The sequence below is a fragment of the Dendropsophus ebraccatus genome, unplaced genomic scaffold (genome assembly GCF_027789765.1).
Source record: "Dendropsophus ebraccatus isolate aDenEbr1 unplaced genomic scaffold, aDenEbr1.pat pat_scaffold_843_ctg1, whole genome shotgun sequence".
Lineage (NCBI taxonomy): Eukaryota > Metazoa > Chordata > Amphibia > Anura > Hylidae > Dendropsophus > Dendropsophus ebraccatus.
Genome location: NW_027210443.1, coordinates 60,337 through 71,852, shown reverse-complemented (window position 1 = coordinate 71,852; position 11,516 = coordinate 60,337). Strand labels below are relative to the sequence as shown.

Below are 11,516 nucleotides of genomic sequence, written 5' to 3'. Positions count from 1 at the left end.
CACCTTCAGCTTAGAATGGCCGCTGACGAGCTCTGCTAAAGCGAGGCTTCCTTTTGAGGATAGGATAAAGGGGCCGTTGGAGCTGCCATTGGCAAAAAGCCAGCGGCACCCGGGATTCCAGCCAGTCTCCCATGCTGGTACTTGCCGGGCCTTAAGCCGTTGTAGCAGTCTGCGATCTGACGAGGGCAGGCACCTTCAGCTTAGAATGGCCGCTGACGAGCTCTGCTAAAGCGAGGCTTCCTTTTGAGGATGGATAAAGGGGCCGTTGGAGCTGCCATTGGCAAAAAGCCAGCGGCACCCGGGATTCCCAGCCAGTCTCCCATGCTGGTACTTGCCGGGCCTTAAGCCGTTGTAGCAGTCTGCGATCTGACGAGGGCAGGCACCTTCAGCTTAGAATGGCCGCTGACGAGCTCTGCTAAAGCGAGGCTTCCTTTTGAGGATGGATTAAGGGGCCGTTGGAGCTGCCATTGGCAAAAAGCCAGCGGCACCCGGGATTCCCAGCCAGTCTCCCATGCTGGTACTTGCCGGGCCTTAAGCCGTGTAGCAGTCTGCGATCTGACGAGGGCAGGCACCTTCAGCTTAGAATGGCCGCTGACGAGCTCTGCTAAAGCGAGGCTTCCTTTTGAGGATGGATAAAGGGGCCGTTGGAGCTGCCATTGGCAAAAAGCCAGCGGCACCCGGGATTCCCAGCCAGTCTCCCATGCTGGTACTTGCCGGGCCTTAAGCCGTGTAGCAGTCTGCGATCTGACGAGGGCAGGCACCTTCAGCTTAGAATGGCCGCTGACGAGCTCTGCTAAAGCGAGGCTTCCTTTTGAGGATGGATAAAGGGGCCGTTGGAGCTGCCATTGGCAAAAAGCCAGCGGCACCCGGGATTCCCAGCCAGTCTCCCATGCTGGTACTTGCCGGGCCTTAAGCCGTTGTAGCAGTCTGCGATCTGACGAGGGCAGGCACCTTCAGCTTAGAATGGCCGCTGACGAGCTCTGCTAAAGCGAGGCTTCCTTTTGAGGATGGATAAAGGGGCCGTTGGAGCTGCCATTGGCAAAAGCCAGCGGCACCCGGGATTCCCAGCCAGTCTCCCATGCTGGTACTTGCCGGGCCTTAAGCCGTTGTAGCAGTCTGCGATCTGACGAGGGCAGGCACCTTCAGCTTAGAATGGCCGCTGACGAGCTCTGCTAAAGCGAGGCTTCCTTTTGAGGATGGATAAAGGGGCCATTGGCAAAAAGCCAGCGGCACCCGGGATTCCCAGCCAGTCTCCCATGCTGGTACTTGCCGGGCCTTAAGCCGTGTAGCAGTCTGCGATCTGACGAGGGCAGGCACCTTCAGCTTAGAATGGCCGCTGACGAGCTCTGCTAAAGCGAGGCTTCCTTTTGAGGATGGATAAAGGGGCCGTTGGAGCTGCCATTGGCAAAAGCCAGCGGCACCCGGGATTCCCAGCCAGTCTCCCATGCTGGTACTTGCCGGGCCTTAAGCCGTGTAGCAGTCTGCGATCTGACGAGGGCAGGCACCTTCAGCTTAGAATGGCCGCTGACGAGCTCTGCTAAAGCGAGGCTTCCTTTTGAGGATGGATTAAGGGGGCCGTTGGAGCTGCCATTGGCAAAAAGCCAGCGGCACCCGGGATTCCCAGCCAGTCTCCCATGCTGGTACTTGCCGGGCCTTAAGCCGTGTAGCAGTCTGCGATCTGACGAGGGCAGGCACCTTCAGCTTAGAATGGCCGCTGACGAGCTCTGCTAAAGCGAGGCTTCCTTTTGAGGATGGATAAAGGGGCCGTTGGAGCTGCCATTGGCAAAAAGCCAGCGGCACCCGGGATTCCCAGCCAGTCTCCCATGCTGGTACTTGCCGGGCCTTAAGCCGTGTAGCAGTCTGCGATCTGACGAGGGCAGGCACCTTCAGCTTAGAATGGCCGCTGACGAGCTCTGCTAAAGCGAGGCTTCCTTTTGAGGATGGATATAAGGGGCCGTTGGAGCTGCCATTGGCAAAAAGCCAGCGGCACCCGGGATTCCCAGCCAGTCTCCCATGCTGGTACTTGCCGGGCCTTAAGCCGTGTAGCAGTCTGCGATCTGACGAGGGCAGGCACCTTCAGCTTAGAATGGCCGCTGACGAGCTCTGCTAAAGCGAGGCTTCCTTTTGAGGATGGATAAAGGGGCCGTTGGAGCTGCCATTGGCAAAACGCCAGCGGCACCCGGGATTCCCAGCCAGTCTCCCATGCTGGTACTTGCCGGGCCTTAGGCCGTGTAGCAGTCTGCGATCTGACGAGGGCAGGCACCTTCAGCTTAGAATGGCCGCTGACGAAGCTCTGCTAAAGCGAGGCTTCCTTTTGAGGATGGATAAAGGGGCCGTTGGAGCTGCCATTGGCAAAAGCCAGCGGCACCCGGGATTCCCAGCCAGTCTCCCATGCTGGTACTTGACGGGCCTTAAGCCGTGTAGCAGTCTGCGATCTGACGAGGGCAGGCACCTTCAGCTTAGAATGGCCGCTGACGAGCTCTGCTAAGCGAGGCTTCCTTTTGAGGATGGATAAAGGGGCCGTTGGAGCTGCCATTGGCAAAATAGCCAGCGGCACCGGGGGGGGGGGGGGGGGGGGGGGGGGGGGGGGTGGGGGGGGGGGGGGGGGGGGGGGGGGGGGGGGGGGGGGGGGGGGTGGGGGGGGGGGGGGGGGGGGGGGGTGGGGGGGGGGGGGGGGGGGGGGGGGGGGGGGGGGGGGGGGGGGGGGGGGGGGGGGGGGGGGGGGGGGGGGGGTGGGGGGGGGGGGGGGGGGGGGGGGGGGGGGGGGGGGGGTGGGGGGGGGGGGGGGGGGGGGGGGGGGGGGGGGGGGGGGGGGGGGGGGGGGGGGGGGGGGGGGGGGGGGGGGGGGGGGGGGGGGGGGGGGGGGGGGGGGGGGGGGGGGGGGGGGGGGGGGGGGGGGGGGGGGGGGGGGGGGGGGGGGTGGGGGGGGGGGGGGGGGGGGGGGGGGGGGGGGGGGGGGGGGGGGGGGGGGGGGGGGGGGGGGGTGGGGGGGGGGGGGGGGGGGGGGGGGGGGGGGGGGGGGGGGGTGGGGGGGGGGGGGGGGGGGGGGGGGGGGGGGGGGGGGGGGGGGGGGGGGGGGGGGGGGGGGGGGGGGGGGGGGGGGGGGGGGGGGGGGGGGGGGGGGGGGGGGGGGGGGGGGGGGGGGGGGGGGGGGGGGGGGGGGGGGGGGGGGGGGGGGGGGGGGGGGGGGGGGGGGGGGGGGGGGGGGGGGGGGGGGGGGGGGGGGGGGGGGGGGGGGGGGGGGGGGGGGGGGGGGGGGGGGGGGGGGGGGGGGGGGGGGGGGGGGGGGGGGGGGGGGGGGGGGGGGGGGGGGGGGGGGGGGGGGGGGGGGGGGCGTGGGGGGGGGGGGGGGGGGGGGGGGGGGGGGGGGGGGGGGGGGGGGGGGGGGGGGGGGGGGGGGGGGGGGGGGGGGGGGGGGGGGGGGGGGGGGGGGGGGGGGGGGGGGGGGGGGGGGGGGGGGGGGGGGGGGGGGGGGGGGGGGGGGGGGGGGGGGGGGGGGGGGGGGGGGGGGGGGGGGGGGGGGGGGGGGGGGGGGGGGGGGGGGGGGGGGGGGGGGGGGGGGGGGGGGGGGGGGGGGGGGGGGGGGGGGGGGGGGGGGGGGGGGGGGGGGGGGGGGGGGGGGGGGGGGGGGGGGGGGGGGGGGGGGGGGGGGGGGGGGGGGGGGGGGGGGGGGGGGGGGGGGGGGGGGGGGGGGGGGGGGGGGGGGGGGGGGGGGGGGGGGGGGGTGGGGGGGGGGGGGGGGGGGGGGGGGGGGGGGGGGGGGGGGGGGGGGGGGGGGGGGGGGGGGGGGGGGGGGGGGGGGGGGGGGGGGGGGGGGGGGGGGGGGGGGGGGGGGGGGGGGGGGGGGGGGGGGGGGGTGGGGGGGGGGGGGGGGGGGGGGGGGGGGGGGGGGGGGGGGGGGGGGGGGGGGGGGGGGGGGTGGGGGGGGGGGGGGGGGGGGGGGGGGGGGGGGGGGGGGGGGGGGGGGGGGGGGGGGGGGGGGGGGGGGGGGGGGAGCAGCCATTTGGCAAAAGCCAGCGGCACCCGGGATTCCCAGCCAGTCTCCCATGCTGGTACTTGCCGGGCCTTAAGCCGTGTAGCAGTCTGCGATCTGACGAGGGCAGGCACCTTCAGCTTAGAATGGCCGCTGACGAGCTCTGCTAAAGCGAGGCTTCCTTTTGAGGATGGATAAAGGGGCCGTTGGAGCTGCCATTGGCAAAAAGCCAGCGGCACCCGGGATTCCCAGCCAGTCTCCCATGCTGGTACTTGCCGGGCCTTAAGCCGTGTAGCAGTCTGCGATCTGACGAGGGCAGGCACCTTCAGCTTAGAATGGCCGCTGACGAGCTCTGCTAAAGCGAGGCTTCCTTTTGAGGATGGATAAAGGGGCCGTTGGAGCTGCCATTGGCAAAAAGCCAGCGGCACCCGGGATTCCCAGCCAGTCTCCCATGCTGGTACTTGCCGGGCCTTAAGCCGTGTAGCAGTCTGCGATCTGACGAGGGCAGGCACCTTCAGCTTAGAATGGCCGCTGACGAGCTCTGCTAAAGCGAGGCTTCCTTTTGAGGATGGATAAAGGGGCCGTTGGAGCTGCCATTGGCAAAAAGCCAGCGGCACCCGGGATTCCCAGCCAGTCTCCCATGCTGGTACTTGCCGGGCCTTAAGCCGTGTAGCAGTCTGCGATCTGACGAGGGCAGGCACCTTCAGCTTAGAATGGCCGCTGACGAGCTCTGCTAAAGCGAGGCTTCCTTTTGAGGATGGATAAAGGGGCCGTTGGAGCTGCCATTGGCAAAAAGCCAGCGGCACCCGGGATTCCCAGCCAGTCTCCCATGCTGGTACTTGCCGGGCCTTAAGCCGTGTAGCAGTCTGCGATCTGACGAGGGCAGGCACCTTCAGCTTAGAATGGCCGCTGACGAGCTCTGCTAAAGCGAGGCTTCCTTTTGAGGATGGATAAAGGGGCCGTTGGAGCTGCCATTGGCAAAAAGCCAGCGGCACCCGGGATTCCCAGCCAGTCTCCCATGCTGGTACTTGCCGGGCCTTAAGCCGTGTAGCAGTCTGCGATCTGACGAGGGCAGGCACCTTCAGCTTAGAATGGCCGCTGACGAGCTCTGCTAAAGCGAGGCTTCCTTTTGAGGATGGATAAAGGGGCCGTTGGAGCTGCCATTGGCAAAAAGCCAGCGGCACCCGGGATTCCCAGCCAGTCTCCCATGCTGGTACTTGCCGGGCCTTAAGCCGTTGTAGCAGTCTGCGATCTGACGAGGGCAGGCACCTTCAGCTTAGAATGGCCGCTGACGAGCTCTGCTAAAGCGAGGCTTCCTTTTGAGGATGGATAAAGGGGCCGTTGGAGCTGCCATTGGCAAAAAGCCAGCGGCACCCGGGATTCCCAGCCAGTCTCCCATGCTGGTACTTGCCGGGCCTTAAGCCGTTGTAGCAGTCTGCGATCTGACGAGGGCAGGCACCTTCAGCTTAGAATGGCCGCTGACGAGCTCTGCTAAAGCGAGGCTTCCTTTTGAGGATGGATAAAGGGGCCGTTGGAGCTGCCATTGGCAAAAAGCCAGCGGCACCCGGGATTCCCAGCCAGTCTCCCATGCTGGTACTTGCCGGGCCTTAAGCCGTTGTAGCAGTCTGCGATCTGACGAGGGCAGGCACCTTCAGCTTAGAATGGCCGCTGACGAGCTCTGCTAAAGCGAGGCTTCCTTTTGAGGATGGATAAAGGGGCCGTTGGAGCTGCCATTGGCAAAAAGCCAGCGGCACCCGGGATTCCCAGCCAGTCTCCCATGCTGGTACTTGCCGGGCCTTAAGCCGTGTAGCAGTCTGCGATCTGACGAGGGCAGGCACCTTCAGCTTAGAATGGCCGCTGACGAGCTCTGCTAAAGCGAGGCTTCCTTTTGAGGATGGATAAAGGGGCCGTTGGAGCTGCCATTGGCAAAAAGCCAGCGGCACCCGGGATTCCCAGCCAGTCTCCCATGCTGGTACTTGCCGGGCCTTAAGCCGTTTGTAGCAGTCTGCGATCTGACGAGGGCAGGCACCTTCAGCTTAGAATGGCCGCTGACGAGCTCTGCTAAAGCGAGGCTTCCTTTTGAGGATGGATAAAGGGGCCGTTGGAGCTGCCATTGGCAAAAAGCCAGCGGCACCCGGGATTCCCAGCCAGTCTCCCATGCTGGTACTTGCCGGGCCTTAAGCCGTGTAGCAGTCTGCGATCTGACGAGGGCAGGCACCTTCAGCTTAGAATGGCCGCTGACGAGCTCTGCTAAAGCGAGGCTTCCTTTTGAGGATGGATAAAGGGGCCGTTGGAGCTGCCATTGGCAAAAAGCCAGCGGCACCCGGGATTCCCAGCCAGTCTCCCATGCTGGTACTTGCCGGGCCTTAAGCCGTGTAGCAGTCTGCGATCTGACGAGGGCAGGCACCTTCAGCTTAGAATGGCCGCTGACGAGCTCTGCTAAAGCGAGGCTTCCTTTTGAGGATGGATAAAGGGGCCGTTGGAGCTGCCATTGGCAAAAAGCCAGCGGCACCCGGGATTCCCAGCCAGTCTCCCATGCTGGTACTTGCCGGGCCTTAAGCCGTTGTAGCAGTCTGCGATCTGACGAGGGCAGGCACCTTCAGCTTAGAATGGCCGCTGACGAGCTCTGCTAAAGCGAGGCTTCCTTTTGAGGATGGATAAAGGGGCCGTTGGAGCTGCCATTGGCAAAAAGCCAGCGGCACCCGGGATTCCCAGCCAGTCTCCCATGCTGGTACTTGCCGGGCCTTAAGCCGTGTAGCAGTCTGCGATCTGACGAGGGCAGGCACCTTCAGCTTAGAATGGCCGCTGACGAGCTCTGCTAAAGCGAGGCTTCCTTTTGAGGATGGATAAAGGGGCCGTTGGAGCTGCCATTGGCAAAAAGCCAGCGGCACCCGGGATTCCCAGCCAGTCTCCCATGCTGGTACTTGCCGGGCCTTAAGCCGTGTAGCAGTCTGCGATCTGACGAGGGCAGGCACCTTCAGCTTAGAATGGCCGCTGACGAGCTCTGCTAAAGCGAGGCTTCCTTTTGAGGATGGATAAAGGGGCCGTTGGAGCTGCCATTGGCAAAAAGCCAGCGGCACCCGGGATTCCCAGCCAGTCTCCCATGCTGGTACTTGCCGGGCCTTAAGCCGTGTAGCAGTCTGCGATCTGACGAGGGCAGGCACCTTCAGCTTAGAATGGCCGCTGACGAGCTCTGCTAAAGCGAGGCTTCCTTTTGAGGATGGATAAAGGGGCCGTTGGAGCTGCCATTGGCAAAAAGCCAGCGGCACCCGGGATTCCCAGCCAGTCTCCCATGCTGGTACTTGCCGGGCCTTAAGCCGTGTAGCAGTCTGCGATCTGACGAGGGCAGGCACCTTCAGCTTAGAATGGCCGCTGACGAGCTCTGCTAAAGCGAGGCTTCCTTTTGAGGATGGATAAAGGGGCCGTTGGAGCTGCCATTGGCAAAAAGCCAGCGGCACCCGGGATTCCCAGCCAGTCTCCCATGCTGGTACTTGCCGGGCCTTAAGCCGTGTAGCAGTCTGCGATCTGACGAGGGCAGGCACCTTCAGCTTAGAATGGCCGCTGACGAGCTCTGCTAAAGCGAGGCTTCCTTTTGAGGATGGATAAAGGGGCCGTTGGAGCTGCCATTGGCAAAAAGCCAGCGGCACCCGGGATTCCCAGCCAGTCTCCCATGCTGGTACTTGCCGGGCCTTAAGCCGTGTAGCAGTCTGCGATCTGACGAGGGCAGGCACCTTCAGCTTAGAATGGCCGCTGACGAGCTCTGCTAAAGCGAGGCTTCCTTTTGAGGATGGATAAAGGGGCCGTTGGAGCTGCCATTGGCAAAAAGCCAGCGGCACCCGGGATTCCCAGCCAGTCTCCCATGCTGGTACTTGCCGGGCCTTAAGCCGTGTAGCAGTCTGCGATCTGACGAGGGCAGGCACCTTCAGCTTAGAATGGCCGCTGACGAGCTCTGCTAAAGCGAGGCTTCCTTTTGAGGATGGATAAAGGGGCCGTTGGAGCTGCCATTGGCAAAAAGCCAGCGGCACCCGGGATTCCCAGCCAGTCTCCCATGCTGGTACTTGCCGGGCCTTAAGCCGTGTAGCAGTCTGCGATCTGACGAGGGCAGGCACCTTCAGCTTAGAATGGCCGCTGACGAGCTCTGCTAAAGCGAGGCTTCCTTTTGAGGATGGATAAAGGGGCCGTTGGAGCTGCCATTGGCAAAAAGCCAGCGGCACCCGGGATTCCCAGCCAGTCTCCCATGCTGGTACTTGCCGGGCCTTAAGCCGTTGTAGCAGTCTGCGATCTGACGAGGGCAGGCACCTTCAGCTTAGAATGGCCGCTGACGAGCTCTGCTAAAGCGAGGCTTCCTTTTGAGGATGGATAAAGGGGCCGTTGGAGCTGCCATTGGCAAAAAGCCAGCGGCACCCGGGATTCCCAGCCAGTCTCCCATGCTGGTACTTGCCGGGCCTTAAGCCGTGTAGCAGTCTGCGATCTGACGAGGGCAGGCACCTTCAGCTTAGAATGGCCGCTGACGAGCTCTGCTAAAGCGAGGCTTCCTTTTGAGGATGGATAAAGGGGCCGTTGGAGCTGCCATTGGCAAAAAGCCAGCGGCACCCGGGATTCCCAGCCAGTCTCCCATGCTGGTACTTGCCGGGCCTTAAGCCGTGTAGCAGTCTGCGATCTGACGAGGGCAGGCACCTTCAGCTTTAGAATGGGCGCTGACGAGCTCTGCTAAAGCGAGGCTTCCTTTTGAGGATGGATAAAGGGGCCGTTGGAGCTGCCATTGGCAAAAAGCCAGCGGCACCCGGGATTCCCAGCCAGTCTCCCATGCTGGTACTTGCGGGCCTTAAGCCGTGTAGCAGTCTGCGATCTGACGAGGGCAGGCACCTTCAGCTTAGAATGGCCGCTGACGAGCTCTGCTAAAGCGAGGCTTCCTTTTGAGGATGGATAAAGGGGCCGTTGGAGCTGCCATTGGCAAAAAGCCAGCGGCACCCGGGATTCCCAGCCAGTCTCCCATGCTGGTACTTGCCGGGCCTTAAGCCGTTGTAGCAGTCTGCGATCTGACGAGGGCAGGCACCTTCAGCTTAGAATGGCCGCTGACGAGCTCTGCTAAAGCGAGGCTTCCTTTTGAGGATGGATAAAGGGGCCGTTGGAGCTGCCATTGGCAAAAAGCCAGCGGCACCCGGGATTCCCAGCCAGTCTCCCATGCTGGTACTTGCCGGGCCTTAAGCCGTGTAGCAGTCTGCGATCTGACGAGGGCAGGCACCTTCAGCTTAGAATGGCCGCTGACGAGCTCTGCTAAAGCGAGGCTTCCTTTTGAGGATGGATAAAGGGGCCGTTGGAGCTGCCATTGGCAAAAAGCCAGCGGCACCCGGGATTCCCAGCCAGTCTCCCATGCTGGTACTTGCCGGGCCTTAAGCCGTGTAGCAGTCTGCGATCTGACGAGGGCAGGCACCTTCAGCTTAGAATGGCCGCTGACGAGCTCTGCTAAAGCGAGGCTTCCTTTTGAGGATGGATAAAGGGGCCGTTGGAGCTGCCATTGGCAAAAAGCCAGCGGCACCCGGGATTCCCAGCCAGTCTCCCATGCTGGTACTTGCCGGGCCTTAAGCCGTGTAGCAGTCTGCGATCTGACGAGGGCAGGCACCTTCAGCTTAGAATGGCCGCTGACGAGCTCTGCTAAAGCGAGGCTTCCTTTTGAGGATGGATAAAGGGGCCGTTGGAGCTGCCATTGGCAAAAAGCCAGCGGCACCCGGGATTCCCAGCCAGTCTCCCATGCTGGTACTTGCCGGGCCTTAAGCCGATGTAGCAGTCTGCGATCTGACGAGGGCAGGCACCTTCAGCTTAGAATGGCCGCTGACGAGCTCTGCTAAAGCGAGGCTTCCTTTTGAGGATGGATAAAGGGGCCGTTGGAGCTGCCATTGGCAAAAAGCCAGCGGCACCCGGGATTCCCAGCCAGTCTCCCATGCTGGTACTTGCCGGGCCTTAAGCCGTGTAGCAGTCTGCGATCTGACGAGGGCAGGCACCTTCAGCTTAGAATGGCCGCTGACGAGCTCTGCTAAAGCGAGGCTTCCTTTTGAGGATGGATAAAGGGGCCGTTGGAGCTGCCATTGGCAAAAAGCCAGCGGCACCCGGGATTCCCAGCCAGTCTCCCATGCTGGTACTTGCCGGGCCTTAAGCCGTGTAGCAGTCTGCGATCTGACGAGGGCAGGCACCTTCAGCTTAGAATGGCCGCTGACGAGCTCTGCTAAAGCGAGGCTTCCTTTTGAGGATGGATAAAGGGGCCGTTGGAGCTGCCATTGGCAAAAAGCCAGCGGCACCCGGGATTCCCAGCCAGTCTCCCATGCTGGTACTTGCCGGGCCTTAAGCCGTTGTAGCAGTCTGCGATCTGACGAGGGCAGGCACCTTCAGCTTAGAATGGCCGCTGACGAGCTCTGCTAAAGCGAGGCTTCCTTTTGAGGATGGATAAAGGGGCCGTTGGAGCTGCCATTGGCAAAAAGCCAGCGGCACCCGGGATTCCCAGCCAGTCTCCCATGCTGGTACTTGCCGGGCCTTAAGCCGTGTAGCAGTCTGCGATCTGACGAGGGCAGGCACCTTCAGCTTAGAATGGCCGCTGACGAGCTCTGCTAAAGCGAGGCTTCCTTTTGAGGATGGATAAAGGGGCCGTTGGAGCTGCCATTGGCAAAAAGCCAGCGGCACCCGGGATTCCCAGCCAGTCTCCCATGCTGGTACTTGCCGGGCCTTAAGCCGTTGTAGCAGTCTGCGATCTGACGAGGGCAGGCACCTTCAGCTTAGAATGGCCGCTGACGAGCTCTGCTAAAGCGAGGCTTCCTTTTGAGGATGGATAAAGGGGCCGTTGGAGCTGCCATTGGCAAAAAGCCAGCGGCACCCGGGATTCCCAGCCAGTCTCCCATGCTGGTACTTGCCGGGCCTTAAGCCGTGTAGCAGTCTGCGATCTGACGAGGGCAGGCACCTTCAGCTTAGAATGGCCGCTGACGAGCTCTGCTAAAGCGAGGCTTCCTTTTGAGGATGGATAAAGGGGCCGTTGGAGCTGCCATTGGCAAAAAGCCAGCGGCACCCGGGATTCCCAGCCAGTCTCCCATGCTGGTACTTGCCGGGCCTTAAGCCGTGTAGCAGTCTGCGATCTGACGAGGGCAGGCACCTTCAGCTTAGAATGGCCGCTGACGAGCTCTGCTAAAGCGAGGCTTCCTTTTGAGGATGGATAAAGGGGCCGTTGGAGCTGCCATTGGCAAAAAGCCAGCGGCACCCGGGATTCCCAGCCAGTCTCCCATGCTGGTACTTGCCGGGCCTTAAGCCGTGTAGCAGTCTGCGATCTGACGAGGGCAGGCACCTTCAGCTTAGAATGGCCGCTGACGAGCTCTGCTAAAGCGAGGCTTCCTTTTGAGGATGGATAAAGGGGCCGTTGGAGCTGCCATTGGCAAAAAGCCAGCGGCACCCGGGATTCCCAGCCAGTCTCCCATGCTGGTACTTGCCGGGCCTTAAGCCGTGTAGCAGTCTGCGATCTGACGAGGGCAGGCACCTTCAGCTTAGAATGGCCGCTGACGAG

At 63.7% G+C, this 11,516-nt stretch overlaps 35 pseudogenes; all 35 read right to left on the bottom strand.

Moving 5' to 3' along the window:
• Positions 1–476: 476 nt before the first annotated feature.
• LOC138780753 (5S ribosomal RNA) lies at positions 477–596 on the bottom strand (annotated as a pseudogene).
• Positions 597–665: 69 nt separating this feature from the next.
• LOC138780752 (5S ribosomal RNA) lies at positions 666–785 on the bottom strand (annotated as a pseudogene).
• Positions 786–1,221: 436 nt separating this feature from the next.
• On the bottom strand, positions 1,222–1,341 carry LOC138780751 (5S ribosomal RNA; annotated as a pseudogene).
• Positions 1,342–1,409: 68 nt separating this feature from the next.
• LOC138780749 (5S ribosomal RNA) lies at positions 1,410–1,529 on the bottom strand (annotated as a pseudogene).
• A 70-nt stretch (positions 1,530–1,599) lies between these two features.
• LOC138780748 (5S ribosomal RNA) lies at positions 1,600–1,719 on the bottom strand (annotated as a pseudogene).
• A 69-nt stretch (positions 1,720–1,788) lies between these two features.
• Positions 1,789–1,908, bottom strand: LOC138780747 (5S ribosomal RNA; annotated as a pseudogene).
• Positions 1,909–1,978: 70 nt separating this feature from the next.
• LOC138780746 (5S ribosomal RNA) lies at positions 1,979–2,098 on the bottom strand (annotated as a pseudogene).
• A 1,913-nt stretch (positions 2,099–4,011) lies between these two features.
• Positions 4,012–4,131, bottom strand: LOC138780745 (5S ribosomal RNA; annotated as a pseudogene).
• Positions 4,132–4,200: 69 nt separating this feature from the next.
• Positions 4,201–4,320, bottom strand: LOC138780744 (5S ribosomal RNA; annotated as a pseudogene).
• A 69-nt stretch (positions 4,321–4,389) lies between these two features.
• LOC138780742 (5S ribosomal RNA) lies at positions 4,390–4,509 on the bottom strand (annotated as a pseudogene).
• A 69-nt stretch (positions 4,510–4,578) lies between these two features.
• LOC138780741 (5S ribosomal RNA) lies at positions 4,579–4,698 on the bottom strand (annotated as a pseudogene).
• Positions 4,699–4,767: 69 nt separating this feature from the next.
• Positions 4,768–4,887, bottom strand: LOC138780740 (5S ribosomal RNA; annotated as a pseudogene).
• Positions 4,888–4,956: 69 nt separating this feature from the next.
• On the bottom strand, positions 4,957–5,076 carry LOC138780738 (5S ribosomal RNA; annotated as a pseudogene).
• Positions 5,077–5,715: 639 nt separating this feature from the next.
• On the bottom strand, positions 5,716–5,835 carry LOC138780737 (5S ribosomal RNA; annotated as a pseudogene).
• A 260-nt stretch (positions 5,836–6,095) lies between these two features.
• Positions 6,096–6,215, bottom strand: LOC138780736 (5S ribosomal RNA; annotated as a pseudogene).
• A 69-nt stretch (positions 6,216–6,284) lies between these two features.
• Positions 6,285–6,404, bottom strand: LOC138780735 (5S ribosomal RNA; annotated as a pseudogene).
• A 259-nt stretch (positions 6,405–6,663) lies between these two features.
• LOC138780734 (5S ribosomal RNA) lies at positions 6,664–6,783 on the bottom strand (annotated as a pseudogene).
• A 69-nt stretch (positions 6,784–6,852) lies between these two features.
• Positions 6,853–6,972, bottom strand: LOC138780733 (5S ribosomal RNA; annotated as a pseudogene).
• A 69-nt stretch (positions 6,973–7,041) lies between these two features.
• On the bottom strand, positions 7,042–7,161 carry LOC138780732 (5S ribosomal RNA; annotated as a pseudogene).
• Positions 7,162–7,230: 69 nt separating this feature from the next.
• On the bottom strand, positions 7,231–7,350 carry LOC138780730 (5S ribosomal RNA; annotated as a pseudogene).
• Positions 7,351–7,419: 69 nt separating this feature from the next.
• LOC138780729 (5S ribosomal RNA) lies at positions 7,420–7,539 on the bottom strand (annotated as a pseudogene).
• A 69-nt stretch (positions 7,540–7,608) lies between these two features.
• On the bottom strand, positions 7,609–7,728 carry LOC138780727 (5S ribosomal RNA; annotated as a pseudogene).
• Positions 7,729–7,797: 69 nt separating this feature from the next.
• Positions 7,798–7,917, bottom strand: LOC138780726 (5S ribosomal RNA; annotated as a pseudogene).
• A 69-nt stretch (positions 7,918–7,986) lies between these two features.
• Positions 7,987–8,106, bottom strand: LOC138780725 (5S ribosomal RNA; annotated as a pseudogene).
• A 259-nt stretch (positions 8,107–8,365) lies between these two features.
• Positions 8,366–8,485, bottom strand: LOC138780724 (5S ribosomal RNA; annotated as a pseudogene).
• A 637-nt stretch (positions 8,486–9,122) lies between these two features.
• LOC138780723 (5S ribosomal RNA) lies at positions 9,123–9,242 on the bottom strand (annotated as a pseudogene).
• Positions 9,243–9,311: 69 nt separating this feature from the next.
• On the bottom strand, positions 9,312–9,431 carry LOC138780722 (5S ribosomal RNA; annotated as a pseudogene).
• A 69-nt stretch (positions 9,432–9,500) lies between these two features.
• Positions 9,501–9,620, bottom strand: LOC138780721 (5S ribosomal RNA; annotated as a pseudogene).
• A 259-nt stretch (positions 9,621–9,879) lies between these two features.
• LOC138780720 (5S ribosomal RNA) lies at positions 9,880–9,999 on the bottom strand (annotated as a pseudogene).
• A 69-nt stretch (positions 10,000–10,068) lies between these two features.
• On the bottom strand, positions 10,069–10,188 carry LOC138780718 (5S ribosomal RNA; annotated as a pseudogene).
• A 259-nt stretch (positions 10,189–10,447) lies between these two features.
• On the bottom strand, positions 10,448–10,567 carry LOC138780716 (5S ribosomal RNA; annotated as a pseudogene).
• A 259-nt stretch (positions 10,568–10,826) lies between these two features.
• Positions 10,827–10,946, bottom strand: LOC138780715 (5S ribosomal RNA; annotated as a pseudogene).
• Positions 10,947–11,015: 69 nt separating this feature from the next.
• Positions 11,016–11,135, bottom strand: LOC138780714 (5S ribosomal RNA; annotated as a pseudogene).
• Positions 11,136–11,204: 69 nt separating this feature from the next.
• On the bottom strand, positions 11,205–11,324 carry LOC138780713 (5S ribosomal RNA; annotated as a pseudogene).
• Positions 11,325–11,393: 69 nt separating this feature from the next.
• Positions 11,394–11,513, bottom strand: LOC138780712 (5S ribosomal RNA; annotated as a pseudogene).
• Positions 11,514–11,516: the final 3 nt, after the last annotated feature.